The sequence below is a fragment of the Mustelus asterias genome, chromosome 2 (assembly GCF_964213995.1).
Source record: "Mustelus asterias chromosome 2, sMusAst1.hap1.1, whole genome shotgun sequence".
Taxonomy (NCBI): domain Eukaryota; kingdom Metazoa; phylum Chordata; class Chondrichthyes; order Carcharhiniformes; family Triakidae; genus Mustelus; species Mustelus asterias.
In genome coordinates, this window is record NC_135802.1 from 91,328,156 (window position 1) to 91,356,024 (window position 27,869).

Genomic DNA, 27,869 nt, shown 5'->3' on the forward strand with positions numbered 1-27,869 from the left:
TAGTCTTGCAATAATACCACTAGGCCATCGCCTCCCCCATTTGGTTAGCTATATATCATAAATTAGTAATATTAGTTGTATTTTACTGCTAGATGATATACACGTGCCAATTACCACCTGCAGGTGGAAGTTATGTCAACTTTAGTTGACAAGATTCGCCCTGCCTTATCCATTCTGAATTGCTTTATAAAATTAAAAAGCATGGACTGCATCGGTTCAAGAAAGCACCTCACCACCACCCTCTCAAGGGCAATAAGGGATGGGCAATAAATGCTGGCCGAGCCAGTGATGACTACATCCCAAGAATAGCTTCAAAAGAACACTGGGCCCCATGTTGCTGAGCACCATAATCTCAGGTGTGTCTGTCCCTCATCACTTCTCTGTTGCTTCCTGTGGTTATGAACCACCTTGTCCTCCATGAGAGATGGAAGAAGTGAATGTGTTGCATTGTGTTTGGGTAATGTGCCTACAGTAGCTGGAGGTACGTGGAAGCAGCTGAAATTGGTGTGAGGCTGGCATCATTAGTCAGTATGTGAAGATGAGGTGAAGTCATTGAATGCTCAGCATCAATCCTAATAGCTGATGGCTGAGTGAAAGGGGCTGTGGTGCATTGAGCAGTGTAGTAGATGATGGGATGGTCGATATGAAGTGACATTTGAAGACGCATTCTTCACACCTGTGTGCAGTCATTGAACTTTTTCCAGCACTTCAACCAGATCCTTGGTCCAAGACTCTGGGACCTGAATACCCTGCTCACCTACTCCTATTCCCTTCTCAGGATGTGCCTTCTGAGTCGCCAGTAAGAACCTACGTTCAAGGCCAAATCATGTGTATATATACCACAAAAAGCAAGGGACCTAAGTGCTGAGCACAGTGGAACCCCATTGGAAACAGCCTTCCAATCAAAAAACAGCCATTACCTTTGCTTCCTGCCTCTGAGACAATTTTGGATCCAGCTTGCCACTTTGCCTTGGATCCCATAGGCTTTTACTTTTGTGACCAGTCTGTCATGTGAGACCTTATCAAAAGCCTTGCTAAAATCCATATAGACTGCATCAAATGCATTACCCTCATCTTTGTTAGCTCCTCAAAATATTCCATCATGTTAGTCCGACATGACCTTCCCTTAACAGATTGCTGCTGTCGGTCCGATATTAAACCCTGTCTTCCCAAGTGAACGTTTATAGATTTATCCTGTCCCTTGGAATGAATTTTGCAATACTTTACCGAACACTAAGATTAGGCTGACTGGCCTGTATTTATTCAGTCCATCCCCTGCTTGCTTTTTCAACAATGATTTAAACAACTGATTTGCACCAATATCACACGACCATAAAAGAACTGTTGCAGACATGCTCAACACCAATTATGTAATTATACATGTGCTTTCAAGATTATATCCTGATTGCTTTACCAGGATGTCAATGTTCCTTTAATATCTTTCTTCTTTTCTGTTGGTGACACAGGTGTAAAAATAATTTCTTACTATTGATTTCTAACTATGCTTTGCAGTGGAGTCATTTTGCTGCCTTGTTTTTCCTACTTGACTGAATTGACATACAAAGCAATGAAATCTTTTACCACCAATTCGACAGAAATATCAACAACTTCCAAGAAGGTCATTTCCTGTTGCTCAGATTTCCAAGTATTTGCTTTTTGCCCACCAGATCACTGCCTGTTCACGGAGGCCCCCCCCCCCTCCCCTATTTCCTGTCAGTCCTCATTAAGTCTTGATTTGAAGTCAGCGCATACAGAGTCCACACAAAGATAGCACTTGTTCTTTCAAAATGTTATCAAACATGCTGGATTGGCAGCTGTCATGTGTAAGGAAAACAAACAATACTTGAATGAAGCTTGACAGCAATGTTGCTTTACACAAATGGGCTCTTTTATAACTGTAAGGTATCAACTGATGCTTTGAAGGAATGTTTTAAAAATATATATCAAGCACATGATCAATATATACGGTTAAAAAACGATTAGCTCACCTCTAGTCACATTGTATTGTATGATCTCTCCAAAATATAGCAAAATTTAACAAACTAGTTTTATCTTTAAGAATCCTACATCGAATAGGATGTTGTTACAGGTATTTTTGTATAGTTTTGGAAAAACGAAAAAACTGAACTTGTGATACAACAGAGGCTGGTGTGAAACAGTGGAAGCAGATACAATAGTGACTTTTAAGGGGTGCCTTGACAAATACATGAATAGGATGGAAATAGAGGGATATGGTCCCCGGAAGGGTTGGGGGTTTTGTTCAGATGGGCAGCATGATCGGTGCAGGCTTGAAATCTGAAGGGCCTGTTCCTGTGCTGTAATTTTCTTTGTTCTTTGTTCTAATCACACTTCATATAAAATATGGATCATCACTGACATGCAGTGAAACTTGGGTTTCACATTATGTCGTTGTTATGACTGGTCCCCGGATGAAGTCCCCTAATTTGTTAACTTCCTGGGTGAGGAGAAATGAGTTGGCTCCCCTTTAATCAATCCCCTTGGTTGACCGTAAGAAGGTTAATTTAAAAGAGGTACTTTCCCCCGTGGATACCTTTACCCAGTCCAAATGTATCTCTTTTTTAGAAGGAGCCAATTTAACCAGGCTTTCCTAGTCAAAGGAAGAGTAAGTTTATTAGCTATTGAAACCTGAGAAAAATAATAAAAACACAACATACACATACTGATCAGAAGTGAGAGGTAAAGAGTTCTGATCAAAGAAAAAAAAACACAAACCAGGCTTTGGCTTGTCCGTGAGTATAAATTGTAGTACCTTGCAGCTGTTAAGATGGATGTTTCTGCTAGAGGAGGCTTTGGCAGTTTAGCAGTTACTTTCGATATTATTGGTTTTTCAGGGCAGCTGAAGTAGTTGCCTGATTTCCTTTCGATGGCAGCTTCTGCTGAGCTTTCGTCCAGCAACTGAGAGAGAGATTTCATCCACTTGTCACAGGGGTGACAGACTACTGTTTCTTGTTTCTGTGTCACACTCACACTGGCACACCAGGACAGACCGATCAGGTCTGCAGCTAGCATTTTAACCCATTTCTCTTTGTATTCCTGGAAGGGAAAAATAAACATGTCTTTCACGCAGAGTCCATTTTCTTTCAACTCAGCCCATTTCCATATTCTGAGATATAACTCAACAAGCGAGGGGTTTTGGATGTCTGCTAAAAAGTGCCACTGGGGAGGCGGGGCCTAAACATACTGGTGAGCCTGGCTCCAGAGCGCTGGGGTGCCGTTTCGCAAGGGCGTCCCAATCTCTCAGTGCACTGGAGACACCGTCTCCTCACAAACATCAGACACCCTCCTCCCAACTCGTTGGCAGAATGTTCCCCCATCCCATCCCTGGTATGGTTGCTGGCATCAAGGCCCTCCCGATGGGACCTGCCTGATGCACAACATGCATTCCCATTCAAGATTCCCCTTCATGATCCTGCATGACCCCCATTGCATAGCCCCCCCCCCTCTTCATTGCCCCACTCCCACAGGCTCCAGCCCCACTCAAGCCCTACTCTTTGTACTGCCCCTGGCAAACTGGCACTGCCAAGGTGTCCAGTGGGCACTGCCACTGTACCAGATGGGCACTGCCAGGTATGTACTGCCGGTCATGCCCCTGACCACCCTGGGAATTCTATAGCCATCGGGCCTGGTCTCCGGAAGTGAAGACTAGTACTGATTTGCACCCATGTGACATCTCGCCGGAGAGGTGGGAGCATTCGAGGAGCGGAAGAGGTCACATGCTGAACTCGTTAATGAGATTGAAATCCACTCAATCTCATGCTAATCTCGTGCTCTTACTAGGCGCGATCGGTTTGCGCCAATAGAAAGGGGCTGTGATGATTGCAAACCATTTGGCACCAGGCGGCAAACCTATTTTTAGGCCCTTCCACTATTTTCTGGGATCAGCGCATTTTTGCTGGCTCCATCAGGCCCTGCCTGAGTCTGACACGCTAACAAATTATGGAAAAATTCTGCCCACATGTCTTCCTTACAAAATTCAATATGCCCATAGGTAATTTGGGGCTGCAATCTGTTTTATGACAGTTCAAAGGCAAGATGTTATAAGTTAGTTTTCTTCCCAATATTTTACATACGTGTATGAAAAAGCCAACTTTCTTAGACAAGTCCAACTTTGCAAAATGTGTCTTGTGCAGGCAATAAGCTCATTATTTACATACTCATTTATTCATATATGCTTTGCTTGAAGGCAGGTCCTTGGCTCATTGCCTGCTGCTACTTCATCCTGAGCTGTTTTCTTGCCAGTTTTTGTCAGTGGTGGTTTTCCATTGCCTTCTACTTCCAGAGACAAAGTGAGGACGTGACTCCCAAGACTACGGCAGCTAGAATGAGAAATTGAAACCACACTGTTGGCATTTTTCTGAGCCACACACTAGCCATCGAGCCAACTGAGATAACTGGCAAAATAACTATTTTCAGGCATGTACCCTCAACAGATCTTTGTTTTAACCAAGATGGCAAACTGTGTACTTCCAAAGCAGTCATGATGTGGAGATGCCGGCGTTGGACTGGGGTAAACACAGTAAGAAGTTTAACAACACCAGGTTAAAGTCCAACAGGTTTATTTGGTAGCAAAAGCCACACAAGCTTTCGAGGCTCTGAGCCCCTTCTTCAGGTGAGTGGGAATTCTGTTCACAAACAGAACTTATAAGACACAGACTCAATTTACATGAATAATGGTTGGAATGCGAATACTTACAACTAATCCAGTCTTTAAGAAACAAAACAATGGGAGTGGAGAGAGCATCAAGACAGGCTAAAAAGATGTGTATTGTCTCCAGACAAGACAGCCAGTGAAACTCTGCAGGTCCACGCAACTGTGGGAGTTACAAATAGTGTGACATAAATTCTGATTCTAGGATCGCATGATAAAGACTCAGGAGGAAAAAAGCAGAAATATTTATGTGAAATAGTGTGACATAAACCCAATATCCCGGTTGAGGCCGTCCTTGTGTGTGCGGAACCTGGCTATCAGTTTCTGCTCCGCGACTCTGCGCTGTCGTGTGTCGCGAAGGCCGCCTTGGAGAACGCTTACCCGAATATCAGAGGCCGAATGCCCGTGACCGCTGAAGTGCTCCCCAACAGGAAGAGAACAGTCTTGCCTGGTGATTGTCGAGCGGTGTTCATTCATCCGTTGTCGCAGCGTCTGCATAGTTTCCCCAATGTACCATGCCTCGGGACATCCTTTCTTGCAGCGTATCAGGTAGACAACGTTGGCCGAGTTGCAAGAGTATGTACCGTGTACCTGGTGGATGGTGTTCTCACGTGAGATGATGGCATCTGTGTCGATGATCCGGCACGTCTTGCAGAGGTTGCTGTGGCAGGGTTGTGTGGTGTCTTGGTCACTGTTCTCCTGAAGGCTGGGTAGTTTGCTGCGGACAATGGTCTGTTTGAGGTTGTGCGGTTGTTTGAAGGCAAGAAGTGGGGGTGTGGGGATGGCCTTGGCGAGATGTTCGTCTTCATCAATGACATGTTGAAGGCTCCGGAGGAGATGCCGTAGCTTCTCCGCTCCGGGGAAGTACTGGACAACGAAGGGTACTCTGTCCACTGTGTCCCGTGTTTGTCTTCTGAGGAGGTCGGTGCGGTTTTTCGCTGTGGCGCGTTGGAACTGTTGATCAATGAGTCTAGCGCCATATCCTGTTCTTATGAGGGCATCTTTCAGCGTCTGGAGGTGTCTGTTGCGATCCTCCTCATCCGAGCAGATCCTGTGTATACGGAGGGCTTGTCCGTAGGGGATGGCTTCTTTAACGTGTTTAGGGTGGAAGCTGGAGAAGTGGAGCATCGTGAGGTTATCCGTGGGCTTGCGGTACAGTGAGGTGCTGAGGTGACCGTCCTTAATGGAGATGCGCGTGTCCAAGAATGCAACCGATTCCGGAGAGTAGTCTATGGTGAGCCTGATGGTGGGATGGAACTTGTTGATGTCATCATAGAGTTGTTTCAGTGATTGTTCACCATGAGTCCAAAGGAAGAAAATGTCATCGATGTATCTAGTGTATAGCACCGGTTGAAGGTCCCGTGCGGTGAAGAAGTCTTGTTCGAACCTGTGCATGAAGATGTTGGCATATTGAGGTGCAAATTTGGTCCCCATGGCTGTTCCGTGTGTCTGGATGAAGAACTGGTTGTTGAAGGTGAAGATATTGTGGTCCAGGATGAAGCGGATGAGATGTAAAATTGCATCTGGAAACTGGCAGTTGTTGGCGCAAATAAACCTGTTGGCGCAAATAAACCTGTTGGACTTTAACCTGGTGTTGTTAAACTTCTTACTTCCAAAGCCACATGTGGTGTACACATTACCTGCCTTGTCAAATGTTTCCAAGCATCCCTCCAACAATTTCCTCAACCATTGATTTTTAATAATCACAGCTACTGTGGCTTCCACTTCAAGCATTCAATATCTAGATCAGGCTACAAATTTATATTAAAATACAATATAAAAATCTTTCAAAATTGGAACCAGATGAGTCCCAAGATTCACCATATTGGGTAAATGCAAAAGTCCTTTCATTCGCAGATGCTAACTAGTAACCATATCTGTCAAAATTCCAGAAAATTGCATATTTCACCTTTTTGGAGTATATATAAATAAATAAAAACATATATATCTTTTTATGATTTTATATTGTTTTATTCACCATCAGCTTCCTCCTCTTTGCAATCTCAGTACATCTCTTGTGGTTGAGAGATTGAGGTATTGCCCATGCTGCAGTTGAAGATCTGTAACTGCAGTTATTTGAAGACTCTCCTGGCTGGCAATAATATATATTTTTTCTTTTTTTTGTTGAGGACCTGCCTGCAGACTGAGGCTGAGACCAAGATCTCAACAGATTAAAAAACTGCATTTGTAACTCAGCATGTTATGGTATAATGCACTGGTGTTATCACACATCGCACCACAATGTATCCTCAGTCAGTGTTTTATAGGGTGGTGGTGGTTCGTAGAATCTAAAGAGTAATTAAGCATGGAGACACGGCATAGATTTTAAACATTTGGGTGCCTGCTGCATCTGTAAGATAAAACATTTCTCTTAGCTGCTGGAGCTCTGATGAGATGGGGATTGGAGTCCTGCTGTCATTAGGAATCCTGTTTTCAAATAAGAATCCTCACTGACGTGTAATGTGAATATAAGGTCTTAACCACCTATTGTCAGCAAACTGCTCAGAAAGAATAATTATATATCTAATAGATCAAACCCACTGTGATTTTGTAGCATTCAATATAAACAAGATTTTGTATGTGTGTTTTAATGAAGATTCTTGTAGTTATTTAGAAATATTTATTGTATAATCATACAAACTGAGAGACTGGAGATTGTTGCTGAATTAGTCCTTTGTGGTAGGCATACCTGTTTTCATACAACATGGTATTATAAATAATACTCCAGAACAATCCGACCTCTGCTGGTACAGAGAGTGAACCCTCAGGAATAAAGTCATTACTTTTTAATACATTGCTCATCATTCTCTCCAGTTAATTATTGTACCTGGAATGTAACTCAGCTATTTCTAATTCTTTTAACCGGAGTCATCTGTGCTCACAGGTTTACCAAGCAACTTATACTGTTATTATAGTTCCTTTTTTTTGTTCCTGAAAAATTTAACATTTCAAGTGGATAGGTAAGTGTTATATCATATGATGCACCTATGTTACAATATTATTCCAATACAGTGTACAAGTAATGGATCACATTCCTCTGCAGGCGATTGCTGAAATGATTGATTGTAACAGTATAACTTGTATATTAATGGGGCAACACATTTGAAATCTAGTAACCAGCCCCATGACAGTGACAGAGATGCTAATGTCTTCCATTCCACTGAGCTGTTGGTTTCAAGCGTTTCAGTGATGGGATGCATTTCCCAACGTTCAACATCGGGGGACATCATTAATGAGTGACCATATGAATATCAGGCCCGAGATTGGAATTATCCCCCACCTGCACCATCAGAAAATCCATCCACAGCAGGATGAGGGCAGAACAGCATGAATCATGACTGGTTTCCCAAGGCTTGCACCTGGTGAGCAGCCCACGCAGGGGAGCTCAGGCGAATGCAGCACTCAGGCAGGAGAAGGACATGCCTGGGCACAGCCCAGGTAGTACCCTGGTGATGCCCAAGCACTGCCCTCTGGCCTTCTCTGGGCACTTCCATGGCACAGCCCAGGTAGTGCCCAAGTGGTGCTTGGCCAATGCCCAAGTGGTGCTGGGGGAATTCCAGGGTGAACTAGTTTGCTCTGTCTGTGCTGGAGTGGCCTTTAAAAATGGCACCCTGATCCTTGGCAGTCTCTGTTGCTGGTGGGGCAGGCAAGCTAATCAGGGGTGAACTGTATGTCATGGAACCCGTGACTTCAAGTTTTTGTTTCTAAGTGTTACATTATACATTGGAGAAAGCCATCATTGCTGCCGGCAGCTTCAACATCATTTTTCCAGCACACCATCAGCCTCAGCCAATTTCTGGGAAAATCAAGCCCCAAGTTTTTGAATCGACACAAGTTACAGACTACCAGCTTTGCTGATTCATTTACTTATTATTTCAGCAATATATAGTTATTAATTGTTCATTTTATATCTTGTAATGTTTAACAATGTCCTCTATCAGGGTTTAAATATTTTATAAATTTTTGCTGAAATGTCGAGGTAAGTTATATAATTGAAGACTCGGCTACTGTGTTAAACCAAATGTTAGGACATGTAGTTTATCAAATATAAATTATATAATCAATTACCAGTTTTATTTATTGTTCTGAGACTCTAGAATGAAATCATATATGCACAATTCACAGCTACAGAGACCAACCTTTAGTTGATATATTGCCAGCCAGACATGAGTACAGGCAGATATGGCCAGTGGAATAACAACTGCAACTTTCATTTTTATATCTTGCTTTAATATGGAAAATGATTTGAGATGCCTCATTGAGGCAGGGGCAGACGGAAGTGGACACTGAGCCAAAAAAAGAGATGTTTTTGAGGTGGGAGGGGGTGGATGACCAAAAACTTTATCAAAGAATGAGAACAGTCATAGAAAAGAAACAACAGAGGAGCTAGAAGAAAAAGTGAGGGGCGGCACAGTGGATAGCACTGCTGCCTCACAGCGCCAGGGACCTGGGTTTGATTCCCGGCTTGGGTCACTATCTGTGTGGAGTCTGCACATTCTCCCCGTGACTGCGTGGGTTTCTTCCGGGTGCTCCAGTTTCCTCCCATAGTCCAAAGATATGCGGGGTAGGTTGATTGGCCATGCTAAATTGCCCCTTAGTGTCAAGGGAACTAGCTAGGGTAAATGCATGGAGTTATGGGGATAGGGCCTGGGTGGGATTGTCATCAGTGCAGACTCGATGGGTCGAATGGCCTCCTTCTGCACTGTAGAATTCTATGATTCTATGAGCAATTACCGAACACAATGGTGAACAGATGAAGACTTGGATACACAAATGCAGTTGGGGAGAATTTGTGTTTGATAATCAAACACTACCATTCTGGATTGACGAATTATTGAGAATATAAATGCCATTATTTTTTGATATTTGGCACTAGTCACACATGATCTATTTTCATCTGAAGTGCTGGACAATGAAGGATACATTCTTTTTAAGTCATATATTCTATCTACCTGTTTACCCTGTGAATGTTTGGGCTGAGGTGTGTACCAGAATTTGTTATGCGAGCAATGTCGAGATCTCCAGGTGACCATAATGGATGTTTAGCAGAAGGTGATGGGCTGAGTTCTTCACTGAATGGTCACACTTGAGAATTTCAGCTAATTTGTTTCCTGAATGTAACTTTGGAAAAGCTTCATTCCTGAATTCAACAGCCACATCACATAAGGCTTCTGTAGATCAAAATGAAAAACATCCTAACCATGTTTCTTTAATACAGAATAAATTGCTCCCTTACTGTGGGTGATGACCTTCACCACCTTTATCTATGTATCTTGGACCAGACAAGTGTGCCACCATCACCAGGGTATATCTCTTTCCTAGTAATAGCAATTGGCTAACCCTCCTTCTAACTTGGAAATCTACTGACTTTCAATGGGAGGAGGAGAGGTGACTGCACATGGCCTTCTGGATGATCTTGAGCACCTCTGGGCTTTGGGGACCTGGATTCAGCCTGCTCCCTTGATATGAACAGCAGCAGTTGGCTGGCTGAATGGTGCCAATGGAGTTGTAATGGTTGGAATGCCAATGCTAGCTCCCTGAGTGAGGACATCATGCTCCCTTGTGTGACTGCCACTGCCAAAGGTCAGCAACTCTGCAATGTACTGCTTTGTTGGAGCATCGATTCATGGACTGCTGTGAGAGCCTGCATGTCCCTTTGACCATTAAGATCTACAACTATACTGACAGTGATTTGAGAATGCATGGAAGCAAGCAGAGATCTTGTGTTCTCTGTCTGAGCTTCCACTGCAGCTGTGAGATGTTGGGCCCTTGCTGCAGTGGAAACGGAGACAATAGCCAGCAGATGCTCCTTCCAGGTCGGGTTTTGTGAATGTTCTCATGGAATTGACCATTATTTCCATGGTGAATAGGATGGGCTCCAAGCTCTGTCCAATGCCCTCTGCCACGTTGGAAGTGAACCCCTGTGTGCTGCCAGATAGTGAAAGAAGGCTGTCTAGCAAGTGTACCTAATCATTAAGCATCTCATTGTTCACCAATATTCTCTCTATGCTACCCAGTCAAAGACTTACCTCAACCATCTGCAACAGAAATCGTCTGCGAACATCTTGCCCTCCGGAGGACCTGGCATACATCCTTCCAGCCTGGTTGCAGCCACTCATGCCTGGTGTGCAAATCCTGGCTTTATACCAGTCTCTAAGGTTTAAAAAGGATCTGAGCTGCTGGCTGTAATTGTAAGATGCAGTGCCTCCTCATCATCTCATAGGGTTGCTCTTCCTCTTCTTCCGGGCCTTGCTGAGGCTGTCTAGCTGACAGGTTCTTGACTATGTGAAAGCAAAAAAAAACACAAGGTGGGGAGGTGTGAGGGAAGGGGGTGTTGGGAGGAACTCAGGTATTCCACGATCACAGTTTCAATTTCACGCCAAGTTCCAGGAGGAGGGTGAGAAATGAGTAGCGAAGGAGCAGAGAACAGCAACTTACCATCTGCCCTCAGCAGCACCTCTGGCTCTGTGACATCTGTCCTACTTAATTGTAGCAGCATCTTTGTGAGGTCGCTATTGGCACGCTGGCCCCTTGAAAGAGAGGGGGGTTGAATGTCAGAATTCTGCGTCAGTGTGCTTTGTTGATGTGATTGCTGGAGTTGAATAGCTGTAGGTCTGTGGAAGCGTGGAGAGATTGGTGCAGCTGGCATGACTGGAAGATGTCTGTGTTTTTGAGATGTTGTTAAGATGTTAGGGGTGAGTTCTGAGCCCCAGATGTGATGTTGGTTGGGTGATGGGGTGGTGAGCAGCATTAGAGGTGGGTAGTCTGGTGAATGTGAGATGTGATTTCTGGACATATTCACTCACATAAGCTCCTGGGTGAGGTCATGAATCTTTTTTCTGTACTGCTACCATGTCCTCAGGGAAATATCCTGGGCATTAGGTTCCCTCATCACCCGCTCCTATGGGTGTGCTCCAAAGGCTTTTTGTGCCTTGGTGTCACTCCTGGCTCCACCTCTTTACCAGTGCTTCCAGGGAGCTGTCACTGAAGCGGGCAACCCTTTCTCTGGTGCAGTGCAACATCCTTATTAACTCAGTGTTCCAAAGTGATTATCCAGCAGCCTGCAATGCATTGCTGCAGCTTCTCTTTTATAGGCACTGTGCCTTTAAAAAGAGAATGTTGCCTGGAGTACGTGGTCTATACATAGCAATACTATCTGGCTTCCTGTGTTGTGCAGGGACAGTGAACACCACAAAGTGGAGTGCGGCATGGGATCCATATTGGGCCACACTACATTCATGGAAATGAGAATTGGTGCTCTAATTTTATATACTGCCCACCTTTTTTGTAAGTGGTGCAGCCAGGTAGTGAACCATGTCCACTGTGCCAAATAACCAGGTCTCTCAAACTTCTGGCCCTGTATCTTTTATATGATGGGTATATACATTTTTACAAAGATGGATCTCATTGGTCAAAAAATTGTGGGTAAGTCCACAGCACAAAAGTCCCTAATTAACATTAATTTAACAATGTCATCCAAGAAAGAACCAGTAAGGTGATTGATAATGAAGTGAGAAAATAAACTTTTGTGCAGTATCATATAAGATTGAGTTAGGACACATTAATTGTGGGAGGAGCGGAGGCCTCTGAACTAGAAGCTCCAGATTAGAGTCCAACGCCAGGACTTGGTGGCCATGGAAGGAACGTTCAACGTGGTTCAACGGACTGATAATCTTTTCGGAAGTCCTTCCACCACTTACCCCACTATTCCCCAAAGGGTTAAAAAAAAAGGTATGGGTGTGAAGATACACAAGTGAGTGAGAATTGTGCCAGGTTTGAGGGAACCTTGCACTCCAACTCGCTGTACTAGAAAGATCTTGGGAGCGTTTGATGCCAGAGACTGCCTGAGATGGAAATGTGTTGCATTCCCCATTACTGACATTCCTCAATTCCTCACCAGGATAACACAGCAAAAATAAGCAATTGAAAAGGTTTGTTGTGCAGTAGACCCAATGACCCTCACATTCTGAATTCAGTAGAAAAACAAAGTTCATTTTTGTCAACTAGAGATTTGAAGCTAGGTGTTTGTTTTTCACTCTCGATTCAAAAGGGAATTAGAGAAGAGAGCTCTCAATAGAGTACAAAGCCCTGCCATGCTCTGTTCACTCAGTCATTACAATTACATAACATTTCCTTGAAACTTTTTCCTGCCGAGTTGATGCTCTGTAATTGCAAAGCTGAAATAATATTTTTATTAAGAGTGTCCATCTCACTAAGGAGGTTCCAGCCATTCCACATACAACAACCTGCTCTAAAAGTTCTGCTCATATTTTAACAACTGTGACAAATTCCACCACCACTGCCAAGACAATTCATAACATTCCAAAACAAACAACAACATTCTAAATAAACTAATCATTTTTTTAAAAAAATCAATTCCTCATATCTCCCCACATTAAAAAATTTCCAGGATTCAGATCAAAAGCTAATCAGCTCCTGTTTGGCCGATATCATATCTGTGTCCAAACTTTTGTTGAAATCCATCCATTAGTTTTTTGGGATATATTATTTATAGATAAACAGAATAACAGAGGCAAAAAACATTACCTCCATCTATCTTTAATGGTGTAGACGTAATAGCTTTAAAATGTTTCTGCTTTTGGGACCAAAAGCCCTTCCTGATCCCATTCGGGTTGGTTGGCCGCATGGCATCATGATCTTGTGGGAAGTGGAAAATTATGAACTGTCTCCATATTTGCTATGCAGTTAAGGATGACAGGCAGATTCTTAAGGCAGAAGGCCCTATTAATGGGCCTAAATTTCTGGAAAGCTGGTGGTCACCCCCCTCCCCCCCCCCCCCCCCCACCCCCCACTTCCAGAAGAGGTGGGTGCTGCTGAGGCAAGTAGGTGATCACAGGACACCTCAACATGGAGACCCTCTGAGAACATCTGACATTTTGAAAATAAAAAGTGGCCACAACTGTGAAGCCATCGGTGTGGAGGAGAAACACTTCTATTGGATTTCATGTGGCTGTGGCCTTTTCATTGCAGTGGCTCTATGAAGGGTGTGGGGGAGATTTAGAGGAGATGTCGCTAACTCCTGACCTGCTACCAGGAGCTTGCCTCCCAATCCCTGCTGTACTCTGGCTTTAATGGGAAGCCCATCTGACATAAGAAACTTATCCCTATTGGTCCCTGAATTGATCTAATTGGTTACAAGCTGCTGCCATTGCTGTATTGACCCCATCTCCAAGAAGATGACTTGGAACAAGGAACATGTCAGGACTCCAGCACTATTTTCAAATTTTTCTCCCAGTTCTGCTTCCAACCCCTTTTCCATGGGGTTGATTACGATTGCACCCCTTAAGTAACTATAGTATTCCGTGTGCCCTTATGTGCTTTGGTTAACCTGTGCTACTTCATATTTTACCCAAAAGGACCATTCTTATTGAGTTTTTGATAGATATAAATAAAGTCAAGTCCATTACTGTCATTGGCAGAAATATTCCAGAAAATCAGCCAAGACCACAATCGCTTCTGATGTTTGCACATTGAGAACAGTCACCTTCAGACGTTTTGACCTCTGATGTCATATACATTTGCAAAGGACCACCACATCCTAGACCAGTTAGTAATCTATGTCATCATTATTACTGGGAAATGACAGGTTGTGAAGGCTTCAAATCTTTCTCAAATGAGGCATATTAAATCTCCTTTGAATGGAGAACTCACTCCTCCAAATCTTCAAAGCATTATTGTGATATTTGCATAACTGTCACTGCTAGGTACAAAGATCAAGCCATTTTTCTGGTCTTTGTGTGTGGTATCCAAAACTTGCCTCTAAGTTCATTTACAAAATGAATATGGTGCAAGAAACATTGTGACAAAAAAAAGGTTTGTTATTTTAATGTTTGAGGTCAACCATAACAATAAGCTAAAGCATTTTCTTTCTTCATCAAGAGTAAATGTGACCAAAGTTTTCATCGGCCATGACCTTTTTAATGAACAATTGTGCATTGTCAAAATGACCTCTTGATTTTATAATCATATAATCGGTTAGTAATCTGTTGTTTCCATTCAATCTAAACCTTAAGATCTTTATCTTACACTCGAGTTTTGATGTTTTTTCTAAATAACAGTTTACACAATTATCACTACACATTTCCAGTCTAAGATATCCATTTCCCATGTTGCCATCACAGTCTGGAATTGTTTATTCTTCCTTCAGGATCAGTCTAAAATGTTACCTTACAGGCTGGTCGCTATGGTTTCAAATGTCATATCAGTTTCTCTCTTTTAGCTGGATAAGAATTTTAGGAGAGTGCTTCAAATCAGCTCTGTGCTGATGCATGACAAAGTGATATGAAGCATGTTAGCACTCAGGACGTCCTACAGAATTCGCTCCTGATTCAGTGCTGTTAACACAAGAGATTTGCCCAATACAGAGAAAGGGAGGAAAAACCTCAAAGCCTTCACAAGTTGTTCATATGCATCTCAATGCAGCTCTTATGAAGTAATGATGGCTTAAAATCAACTTGTTCTTTCAGTAGAAAGCTTAGAGCATGGCAGAAGTTCGAGAGTGAGGAAAGGAGGAGAATCTGTTCATTTATAATGTGTCTCACCTGATGAAGGAGCAGTGCACCGATAGCTCGTGATTCCAAATAAACCTATTAGGCTTTAACCTGGTGTTGTGAGACTTCCTACTGTGCCCACCCCAGTCCAATGCCGGCATCTCCACTCATTTATAGTGTTGATCTACATACACTGGTCCAAACATTCTGAACACTGAGTGGAAAGTTCATGTTAGTGCCATATTATGGGAATGAGTTTCAATGGGCATTCTCCAATTATTGACCATAATTATGGTGGAAGAGCCATAGAAAACTCAGAAGAATGGTAAATACAACTTGTGTGTCATTTTTCCAGTGTTTCCATGGCTTTTCCATTGAAGGTACAGGGGAGTCATGGAAACGTGATACTGAAGAATAGAACACTTACATTGGCGGCATGTCAGTTTCTAATGTTTAAAGACAAAGTAACCATGAAACAAATGCAGGAAGTTTCCCAAACTTTGTTTTGACAGTGAGACTTATTGTCTGCCTCATAAGAGTCCTCATATTGCAGAGGTGTACAACTCCTGTCCTGCAGTCTGAACCCCATGTACTTGGCAGTTGTGTCTGACTCGTGGAACTCTGCTTAGCTGATACTTCATGCACAATGCCATTGACACAGGAGACTGTTGTTAAAGAGTTCAGCTCAGGAAACAGCTCACTTTCAGTAAGTAGTGGGAATGTAAATAAAAGCTCATGAAACAACACGACTGGCTTACTACAAAAAGGATAATCATGCATTTACAAACTCCTTTTGTGCCTACCAAACATGTCAAAGCAGTTTACAACCAATGAAGCACTTTTTTGAAAGCTGAGTTATTGTTGTAATGTAGGAAACAAAGAGGCCAATTAGCACAGAGAGCTCCCACAAACAACAATTAGATAATGACCAGTTCATGTGATGTTGATTGAGGGATTAATATTGGCCAGAATACCAGGGGTAACCACCCTTCTCCTTCAAAATAGTACTATCAGATCTTTCATGCTAACCAAGGACAGGGCTAGAATTATTGTCTCATTTTGAAAGATGCCACCTCCAACCAATGCAGTCCACCTCAATGCTGCACTGAAATGTCAGCCTCGATTTCTGTGCTTAATTACTGGATTTTAATCTGCAACTTTGTGACTCAAAAAGAGGTTTACCAATTGAGCTACAGCTGACACTTATTTACCCAGGGAATGATATTGTGAAACTTATTTCCACAGGGAGTAATTGAGGCAAATAGCATAGATGCGTTTAAGGGGATGCCTATATGCATATGAAGAGAAAGCAATAGAGGGCTCTGCTGATGGAGTAAGATGAAGAAGAATTTGAGAGGATTCGAGTGGAACCATAAACCTCAATGGACTGGTTGGACTGATGGGACTTTGCCTTTACTTTTTAGGAACAGACAGATCTCATAGTCTGTATTGATATCAATGATGTAGATAGAAAGAGGGATGAAGTCCTGCAGGCAGATTTTAGGAAGCCAACAAGCAGACTAGTAAAACAAAAGAACCTCAAAAGTAGTAAGCTCCGGATTTCTCTCGGTGCCATGCACTGATGAATGCAGAAAAGGAAGATAGATCAGATGAATATGTGGCTGGAGAGATGGTGCGGGAGGGAAGGCTTTAGATTTCTGGGACATTAGATCAGTACTAGTGGTGGGATGAGGTTTGGGGCTGGAAGGTGCAGGAAGAGAATTGGAATTGGATAAACATTTGGGAAATTGAAAATTGTAGCCTTGCGTGTGCCTCCACCCAGGCCCTCTCCACCCTGGGCTTGCTATAAAGAAATGAAATTTCAGCCGACATATCCAGATTTTCAATACCCTTTGTGTCATCACTGAACAGTCTCACTCCAATATTAAGATTTGCTCCCTTGTCCTGGACTCCCCCACCAGAGGAAATAGGTTTCCTCGATCCTGTCAACTTTTATCATCTTAACACTTCAGTTAGACCACCCCTTAATCATCCATATGCAAGGGAATTGCAAACCTAATCTTTTCAACATGTTTTCATAATTTAATTCTTTTAGCCCAGGACACACCATTGTTTTCAGTAGAACAAAGGATTGTACTGCAAGGCCGTGTGCTTTAACGTCTGGCCTCAGACCTGATACAAAACCAGTAACCAGGTCATCTATTGAAAGGGAACACTTTCAAATGTTTTCCTTTAAACAAAGAGAAAGGTATTTGAAACTCAAGTAAACTAGTCACAAGAACAGTGAGTTACAATTAAAAAGACAGCCAAAGCAAGTATTTTGCCACCGGCACACATCAGTGAAATTGAACAGAGCAGATAATTCTTTTTGAGTACTGAATGTCTTTTGAAACTTGCACATTCATTAATTGCTAAAAGTGATTTTTCAGGTGAATTGATGCTGCAGTCGTCCAAGACCAAAAGGCTGCTTTGACTGACTGTAGTAGCATCCCTTCAATTAAGCCTGAGTGTAGTCTTAATGTGTTATGCTTCATACATTCCTCTCACTGGAATTATTAAAGCATATTGCAAGTAGGAAATTCATTGATCTCAGTCTATTTTTCCTTCTTTCACAGGAAAATGCTTGCGGAATATTATTCTTGCTTTCAAGTAGAGTAGCCCTTCTGTATTTCCCACAGCCAATTGCAGTGGTGGAATGCGGTGATGAATCCTTATTATTACTGCTGTTAAATCTTCGCTCTTGTGTGAGCAGAGTGTTGCAGAGCGCTTGACAGGAAGCGTTCTGTTTATGTGATTGATCTGAATTGCGACAAGGGATGAATCTGTGGCCAAAAATAGAAACTAATTTATGCAGCTGTGCATGAAATCGGTTTGTGTGTAATTCCAGCTTCTTTCAGCCTGCCCTGAAGAGCTCTCACCAAACCCAGAGGATTTGCATTGCATTAGCCAACTGCTCAAATGGAAATCTCTTTACTGCTCAGCGGTACAGGGACCTAATAAATAAAATGACCCTGAACAGAATGCTAGTTTGTTTCCTAGTTTTTTTTTCTATTTTTTGATTGTTGATGGAGCTCGAGCAGAAGTTTTTTCTTTGATTGATGACAGTCCTTAAGACACCCAGCTGATGAATTCCATTTCCAATTGCTTTTCAAATTCAGAATGCCAAAAGAAGGTGGCTATTTGGCCCACCAGACTCTGTCGGCCTCTTTGAGAAAACTGTCCAACTAATCCCACTCCTGCACACTTTTACCCCATAGGCCTGAACACAGGCTTTTCATTATCTTCCCTTTTCTTCCATTCTCCTGAAGGTTCTTTATGAATTATGAGTCAACAGATACCACCAATCCATAAGTGCCTCCCTCTATCAGAATTCTTCATGTGTCAGACTAAACAGCTTAATGCAAACAGACTGTTCAATCATTGACATCATCAAGAACGGTCTTGTCCTCACTCAAGATGCACACTTTCCGAACTCTGGATCGCAATTCGGAGTGGGGACTCGGGCTGATCTTCCCTTGGTCATTGAGTTCAGGTGTACAGGCTTCAATTGTACCCAACCCAGCACCAATACATAATTGAACCTGGGACCTTTTGAACTCAATGGGCTGAGTTGTACCGGCCCTTGGGTAATAAGAAAGAAGGTGGAAGCACAGGGTTGGGTGGTGGTGCTGGGGTACCAGTAATGCCAGGTCAGCATCCTTGCTGCTGAGGAAATTATCAAGTGCAGGACTTCAAAGTTGGCTGGCTGTCCACGAAGGGAGGTAGTGGATTTACATAATTAAGGCACCAACTAGTGGCTATTTTAGGAGGTCACTGAAATTTTGTCAGCAGTGAGGTGTTCCCCCCTCTCCCCCACTCCCACCGCATTGAAGAGAGGCAGCCTCCCTATGTAGTATGGGAGGATAGCAGCTGATGGGCCATAGAGGGGATTGCAGGATAGAAAGGAGCCCCTCCTGACCCAATGATCCCCCAGAGGTATTTCATCACCGATCAGTGTGGCCCAACGCCCTTGGCCATCTTGAATTTTACTTGTTACTTAACTATCTGAGGATGCCTTCATCATGAGGCCCCCTTTAAGTCTCCTGCTTTCCTCAGCAGCACCCATCTCTTTGGTGGCACAGCTGAAGCTTCAGTGCTGCTGTCCCTCTGATTGCACCAGAACTATTAATTGGGAGACTGCCTGCATTAAAGGTGCAAACATTGCCCCGCTGCTGGCAAGTGCAGACATGGAACCTAATTTCAGCTCTGCACCAGGATCCTGAAGCCTTGTGATAAAATTCAGTCCTATGCCTCAGTACTGCATCTTGTCTGGTCTGATCATAGGTACTTTCAGACAACAGCCCACTGGGGAGCTCCCTAATTTGTAACTGTATCAGTGGACTGCACAAATGTACTGTCAGAGCACAGAGACATTGAAATAGATTATTATTAAATGGGTCAGATTACTCATGAATTTTGGTCTAACTTGTAAGTAATCTCTCATTTTGAATGATCCCTGCCATTGGCTGTATCCCTCCAGTGCACTTAAAAATAAACACTTGCAAAATTTCTAGCGGCATTTATTTGCCATTCGGGAATACTTTTTCAAAGATGCAATTTTTAAAAGGTTGAGGGGATTTTTTTTCTCTCTGCCTTTGTTAACAAAAGAGTGAGAAAAGGGTGTTTTCTTGCATTATACATATCAACATTTTCACCAACAATAGGGAGAGGAATATATACCTTTATCCTGTGGGGAAAATTCCGCCCCTTATTTCTAATACTGGGCCAACGTTGGCCATTTTAAAACCCCGGAATTTCAAGTCCTTGGAGACTACCTGATGAATTCCACTGGAAATGTAGCTGGTGATGAGTAAAGAGCAGGTAGTTTTTGTGTCTCTTTGTAGAGATGATTACAGTGAAAATGGCAGTGAAAATATAATGGTCGGTCCCATCATATAATTTTTAATGAGATGGGGAGACTGGCTGTTCTGTATGTAACCTTGGTTCAAATAGAATTGTGGATACAAAAGATTGCAGTCTCTTTGTTCATTCCTTTAAAGCACACATTTTAATTTGTTGATCTCTGTCCGTCAGCCACGAGAATGAAAGCAATACGTGGAAGACTAGATTCCCAATGCTAGATATGTGTGCAGTTGCATAATATTATTTTAAAACATTACAATACCGCAGAGCCAAGTTTTCAGCTGGCCCACCGGTGAAGATTTTTAAAATAAAAATAAACAAAATGACACATACCGTACTTCATTTGGAGTTGGAATGTTTCTTACAATGGTCATGGTGGAAGATATCATAGAATGCCGACAGGGGCTATTAAGAAATAGTCGAATGCTGATGTTTCATGCACTGCATTAAGCCTAAGAAAAGCTGGAATTTTACCTGAACCGATTTCATGCCTTCTGTTCAACTGGACTTCAAACAAAATGCAACAGTGAAAATGGTGAAGGGAGTAGTAGCCAGAATATCTGTTATTCTGACTCTCATTTCCACTGTGAAAGACAATGCAATGCATTTTGCTGCTGTGCAATGTAAGTGCAGAAGTAAAATTTTAACTTTCCTACAACAACAGGGAGAGTGACAATGCGTGGGCTGAGCACATGTACCTCCAGTTTAACCGGGGCAGGTTGGGCTTTAAGTAAGTAATCTGTTCTCAAGCCATTTCAATAATTATATTTAAATGAGTTTCCAATTTGAGTAGCCATGTGGATGTAACAGCTGCTGGCCGGGATAACCTAGGTCTCAGGAGATGCAGCAATGGAAGCTCGGTAAGAACTGCCAGAAATAGTGGACATGTGCTTTTCCAGCAGGAGGAGCAGGGATGCTTTCCCCAACTGGGCTGCTCCAAGCTAACCTGCCACGATCTTCCTGCCGCCCTGTGATCAGCACTTTAGCTGTAGCTATTCTGGCAATGGGCACTTATGCATTGTTATGCTCGGTACTTCAACTCCTCCCACCCCCCCATGATCTTTACCACCCTCTCTCCTTCCCTTTTGTCTGGTTTCAGTTTGTGGACTTTGACTTAAGGTCAACTGACTCTAAAACTGACCAACTGCCGGCTGGGGAATGGAGAAAAAATGTTCAAGCAAGTTCTTGCTGTTTAATTTGACAAGAGCTCCTTATTCCCCTCAATACCTAGTTTCCCAATTGCTAAAAGTTTCAATCCCTCCATACATCCTTATAAGTATTGGGGATAAATTATCCAGATGCATATTATGATTTGAGCAGTAACTGATGCTAACACTAATAAGATTATCTATGATCAGAATTCTCTTGCAATTAACCAGATGGTTGCCAAGTTGTACAGGTAAGAAGCGGTATACGTTTAAGCTTAATTGGTCGGAGACAAGAACTTGAAGGAATAGGAATTTAAGTAACACTTCTGCTGCCCTGTCAGAGGGGAGATGGACTGGCCCTCCCGTGGCGTGGGTCTTGGTGGTGGGAGGTTGCCCGACAGCAGAATCTCCTGGTTCAACCGCTGTCATTTTCCATTGATTTCACCCCCTGCTGCCGGGAAACTTGCGGTGGGGGTCACCCCATTGGGACCAGAAGATCCCACTGACAGGAAACAGGAAAATCCTGAAAGTCCCATCCCCCCACAGCAAAATTGTGCATTTGTTGTGTGGTAGGAACATGTAACTCTACTATCTATACTGATTCAAAGTAATAGTGATGATAGTCCCATTGTAATATCTGCTGCTAGGCTTGACAGCAAATGAGTGCCACCAAAATTGGTAGGTTTATAGCTAAGTTTGATGTGGGACCAGGATAAGCGGAGCTTATTTCTCTTAGCTCTGCAGCATTTCCAAATGCTGCTGATTACCTGAATTACCTCCTCCCCCTACATTCATCTGGGTCCCTGACCTGCCCCCACCAAGGACTTGCTTCTGGGTAGCTGCCAGTGTGGCAGAAAGTCTGACTTTCATCATTTAAAATGGGTGAACTATCTTTAGAGGCACTGCATGGGCTCTGGCAGGTCACCTAAATAATGCTAATGAGGCCTGAGGCCAGAAGCCCAAGTGTAGGCCTGCTTTGGGTCTGCCAGTTTGGTTGCGCACTCCTTGTGCAATGCTATTTCAGGCATAAACATGGGCCTAAAGGAACTTAAGCCCATTTCTCTTATTATTTCAGATTTCCAGCTTTGAACCCGAGAATTCCGACAGTACAGAAGGAGGCCATTTGGCCCATCAAGTCTGTACTGACCATAATCCCACCCATGCCCTTTTTCCGTAACCCCACACATTTACCTTGCTAATCCCCCTCTCACTAAGGGGCAATTTAGCTTGGCCAATCAGCATAACTCACACATCTTTGGACTGAGAGAGGAACGGAGCACCCATAGAATGTGCAAACTTCACACAGACAATGACCAAGACCAGAATTGAACCTGGGTCCCTGGTGCTGTGAGGCAGCAGTGCTAACCGCCGTGCCGCCCCTTGCAGGTTTTCCTTTTTATTTTATGTCTCAAAGTTTACGTTGATTTTTCTCTCATTTTGTTTTTTTTTCATTCATTCTTGTTGCAAGGTCTGTTCTTGGGTTTAAAATGCCATTTTTTCTGTATCTGCCTTTTTTGTTCTTTTATTATTATTGTGCATGCCCATTTGTTCCATTGTTTCTACTTTCCCCCAACCCTTTAAATCTACTTGGTTTGTTGTCTTTCTCAACAGTACCTTGGAAAGAGACTAAGGTAAAGACTGATGCAAATCCAGGTTCAATAATTGTTCCTGAGAAACCATTGAGATTAATTCTTGTTGCATCAGGGAATCCCACAGGTTTCATATTGTTGAATGGGTTAGAGTAAATGGTCATAATGAACAGCTTATGGGGAAATGGTTTGTTCTACTTCACGTGGTTTAGTATTTAGGTGGAAAATACCTTTAAAAATTAGAAAAAATGCCTCCTGATAGGGTTTCCCTAATAGCTCAGTGAGTAAATTTATCAAGTGGTATGGCACTGTTCCATATAAATGTGGGTGTCAGATTCAAATTTCAATCTGCATTGAGGTGATCTCAGATAAGGTAATTATGTTGGTCTTAACTATTCTATGTGCCCATTGCCAGGAAGGAGAACATCGGCAAGGGTCTCCATTACAGATTACTACCCAGAAACCCCTGCTAGACAGTTTGTGTGATGTGTCTTGTGGGTGATCTGTATATATGTGGATATGCATATGTCTAAGAAAGGAACAGAATCAACTAAGGCTGTGATGCACCATGACAGAATAGCCTGACAACATTCACTGTTTAGGCCCACGCAGGAGTAATGAAAGTCAAGCCAGAGGCTGACTAATGTGTGGAACTATAACCCAATATGAGTCAGACAGCAATTATGGGAGAATCTCTCTCTCTCATGCTGGAATCTCATTCCCAGTTTAAATCTGTTTAGGAAGAACTTTAACTTTGGAAAAACCGATGGACTTGGGTTGGGTAGGTATGGAAAAATGGAAAAAAAATGAAACCCAGTCCCAAGCTGCCTCCAACCTGCTCACTTCTGGTTTTGATGAAAGTGAAATGGGATGTGGTGGGTGGGTGTGGGGTGAAGGGGGGGTTGGTGTTTGGGGGTGTAGTGGGGAGATAACCACCCATTCCCAGAAAGTGGGTTGTTCATTTAAATAATTAAAATAAGGCTGCATCTGGCTGGTTGGGAAACTGAAACAGAATCAGCAATTAGATTGTGCTCTTAAATCTGACAGGATACGAGGGAATCCTACTCTTCTGAACTTCAGAACAGCCCCCGCCCCCTCTCCCACCCCATTCCATCTCAGCATCCAAGTTAATAGCGGGTTTTTTAAGATCCCCTATGCTGTATTTACCATTTATGGTTTAGGAGGTAACCTGGATTTTTTTTAAGAGTGTCTCTGTTTGAGCAACAATGGTGAAGAAGTGAAGAGCAGTTTGCTTTTATTTTTTTATTTGGTATTGCAAGGTCCTGCTTGCAACATAGAATAAGTATATGCTGTTTGCAAATTTATTGAAGGATTTTTGCTTTGGCATGTACAATTTCTTCCAAGATTATTGATCATAAGTATCCAAACTTTAAAAGATAGAATAATGTTTACCAAAGTGCAGCAGTAAGTATTTATATAGCTTCTTTCATAATCTCAAAACATCCCAAAATGCTTTGCTGCCAATAAAATAGGTGGAATTTTCCCAAAATTGCAGAGTGCCAGAGCAGGCTTGTGTGAAACTCACTGGCTGCCTTTTCTTGCCTGAACAAACCACAGTCTGTGCAATTTCAAAGTGCGAAGTTCAAAGAGGATCTCACAGCCAGCTGGAGGGGTGGGGCCTAAACTTGCCAGCAAAGCTGGGATTCAGAGACCGGCGCCCCCTTTAAAAAGAGTGCCCCAATGTCAAAGTAAAGTTAAGGACCCCACCTCCCTCTCCCCTTCACCCCACAAACATTGGGATACCCCCACGAACATAGGGATCTATGGTAGACATAAGGAACACCTCCAACCCTCGCACGCAAAGGGGCAACCCCTCCCACTACACCAGGCAAGCATGAGAGTGACCTGAGCCCACACCATTAGGCATCTTGGCAACCCTACCCCCCCCCTCATAGTCTTTCCTTGTCCCCACCCCACACCCAATGCAGGCATAAACCCCCCCACACCATCCATTACCCCCAGTCTACAGAAGGGAACCTTCACCCACACCCCCCCACCCCCCCACCTCCCCCCCCCCCCCCCCACCCCGCCACCCCTCCCCCTGATGGGGCTACACAGCCTGCTCCTGACAGTTGACACTGCCGGGGGTACTATCAAGTTCCCAAGGAGCAGCCATTCCCTCACCACCCAGGGGCTATACCATGGAATGCTCATCACAAATGATTTTTCGTATTTGACGCTCCTGGAAGCAATGGCATTAAGCCGTATAATGAGATTTAAATTCATGGAACCTGATTATGACATCAGCAGGGGACGGAGATGATTTTAAACTGCAATTTTGTCACTCCATATCCAGTTGGCCCTGAGAATTGCCCCCAGTGCTTTTTAAGTATAGTCAATATTGCAACATAAAAAACACAGCAACTAATTTGTGCACAACAAGCTCCCACTAACAGCCTATTCAATTCGGAGGTAAATATTGACCAGGACACCAGGGAGAAATACAATGCTCTTGGAATCTTTTTGAAACAGCTGAAAGGGCAGACAGGGCTTCATTTAACATCTCATCTCAAAGAAAAAACCTCCAACATCGCAACACTCCCTCTGTGCAACATGGGAGTGTTACTAAAGGTTGCCACTCAAGTGGATAGAGCTGTGAAGAAGGCCTATAGTGTGTTAGCTTTTATTAACAGGGGGTTGGAGTTTAAGAGCCGTGGGGTTATGCTGCAACTGTACAGGACCTTGGTGAGAACACATTTGGAATATTGTGTGCAGTTCTGGTCACCTCACTATAAGAAGGATGTGGAAGCGCTGGAAATAGTGCAGAGGAGATTTACCAGGATGCTGCCTGGTTTGGAGGGTATGTCTTATGAGGAAAGGTTGAGGGAGCTAGGGCTGTTCTCTCTGGAGCGGAGGAGGCTGGGGGGAGACTTAATAGAGATATATAAAATGATGAAGGGGATAGATAGAGTGAACGTTCAAAGACTATTTCCTCGGGTGGATGGAGCTATTTCAAGGGGGCATAACTATAGAGTTCGTGGTGGGAGATACAGGAAGGATATCAGAGGTAGGTTCTTTACGCAGAGAGTGGTTGGGGTGTGGAATGGACTGCCTGCAGTGATAATGGAGTCAGACACTTTAGGAACATTTAAGCGGTTATTGGATAGGCACATGGAGCACACCAGGATGATAGGGAGTGGGATAGCTTGATCTTGGTTTCAGATAAAGCTCGGCACAACATCGTGGGCCGAAGGGCCTGTTCTGTGCTGTACTGTTCTATGTTCTATCTATGTTCTACTCTGGATTACGTTCTCAAGACTCTGGAGCAGGATTTGAACTCTCAACATTTTGACTCAGATATAAGAGTGAGTCAGATTGCTAAAATAATCTTCAGAGATTCCTGCTTTCTTTTGACACCCTCTGCTCATCTTCCAATATTGAAGAGCCATCCCTGCTGTAGCATTTCCAGAGTTCTCCACCTTTGCATGGATAGGCTTCCTCTTGATGTGGGAATTCTGAGTAATTATTGCTACTATCAGAGAATTTGAGATAAGACAAATAATGAAGGGCTGTGGTGAACTTTCACCTTGCTAGAACTCCATGTAAGAGGAGAATCTCCTCAAAACATTAAAACAGACCAATGATTTAAAAAGTAGCTGCAACTATGAACATAACTGTGTTATATTGTTGGTAAAGCCTGAATGTGGCTAGTAAGTTTTTTGAGTTTATTTATTAGTGTCATAAGTAGGCTTACATGAATGAACACTGCAATGAAGTTACTGTGAAAATCCCCTAGTCACCAGCCACCAGCACCTGTTCGGGTACACTGAGGGAGAATTTAGCATGGCCAATGCACGTAACCAGCAGGTCTTTCGGACTGTGGGAGGAAACCAGAACACCCGGAGGAAACCCATGCAGACACTGGGATAATGTGCAGACTCTGTACAGACAGTAAGCCGGGAATTAAACCCGGTTCCCTGGTGCTGTGAGGCAGCAGTGCTAACCATTGTGCCACCATGCTGCCCCAGTAGGATTGGATGCAGGGATTGTTACACGCTTTTTACTTTCCAATATTCACAGCGTGTCTTCATTTTACACTCATCATTCTCCTTCATAAGATGATGGGTTAGAATTGCTCTTGCATGCACCCCACCCCCCCACTTCTCTCTCTTGAAGCTATTGACACCTTGCTGCCAACAGTCTCTTTGCAATAATTTGTTTAAATGGCCATTTTTCATATAAACCTGTACAGTATGCATCAGTAGGTTAGTTGGCTGAAGAGAAAGCAGAACAGTACTTGATCTTGTCCTCACCTGATTTGCTCACGTATGTTCCTGCAGTAGGGGCTGCTGGATAGTGATCAAAACTGGAACCCCAAGCTATTTTCCTCTGTGTGCACCTGTATCCCTGCCTAACTGGCACCAGCAAGCTCAGCACAAATTAATCTTCCAGGATTGTATAACTGAGCTATTCACCAGACAAATCTGCTGAACTTTTACAAAACCCCTCCATCGTTCGAATTTGAAGCACTATAACTTAAATGTATCTATTAACAGCTTGAGTTCAGGGATTTGAGAGTTGCTTTACAAAAGCAGCCTGACAATTGCATTTCTACTGTTTTAGATCAGTTAGCTTCCAAAATTGCTGGGTTGTACTTCAAGCAATATGATGAATGTTAATTCAAAAGATACGTACATTAATGTACAAAGAGGCTAAAGGGAGAATATTCTTCAGCACTTCCACCTGAGGTCAGGAGAGAACATGATGAAAACAGCAAGTTTGGCAGCCTGGCCAATTATTCATTCCTCCTGCTCCAGCTGGGCCTGCCATTGACCTTCACTGCCCTGCATGCAAATTCTGGCTGGGGAGGCAGGTCCTTCTTTCAGCCCTTATTAAGGTTGTCATGGGAAAGATGGTGGTGGAGCCCCAGAGTGGTGGTAACTGGTGGATGTAGCTGTTACTAGGGGGCATAACTATAAGGTTCATGGTAGGAGATATAAGAGGGATGTCCAAGGTAGGTTCTTTACTCAGAGAGTGGTTGGGGTGTGGAATGGACTGCCTGCTGTGATAGTGGAGTCAGACACTTTAGGAACTTTCAAGCGGTTATTGATAGGCACATGGAGCACAC

General features: G+C 43.2%; 1 protein-coding gene across 2 annotated transcripts in view; it reads left to right on the plus strand.

The window, feature by feature from the left end:
* Nucleotides 1-27,869, plus strand: part of LOC144509624 (histone deacetylase 9) — a 728,394-nt gene that overhangs the window by 423,103 nt on the left and 277,422 nt on the right. The gene's annotated exons all lie outside the window — the stretch shown is intronic.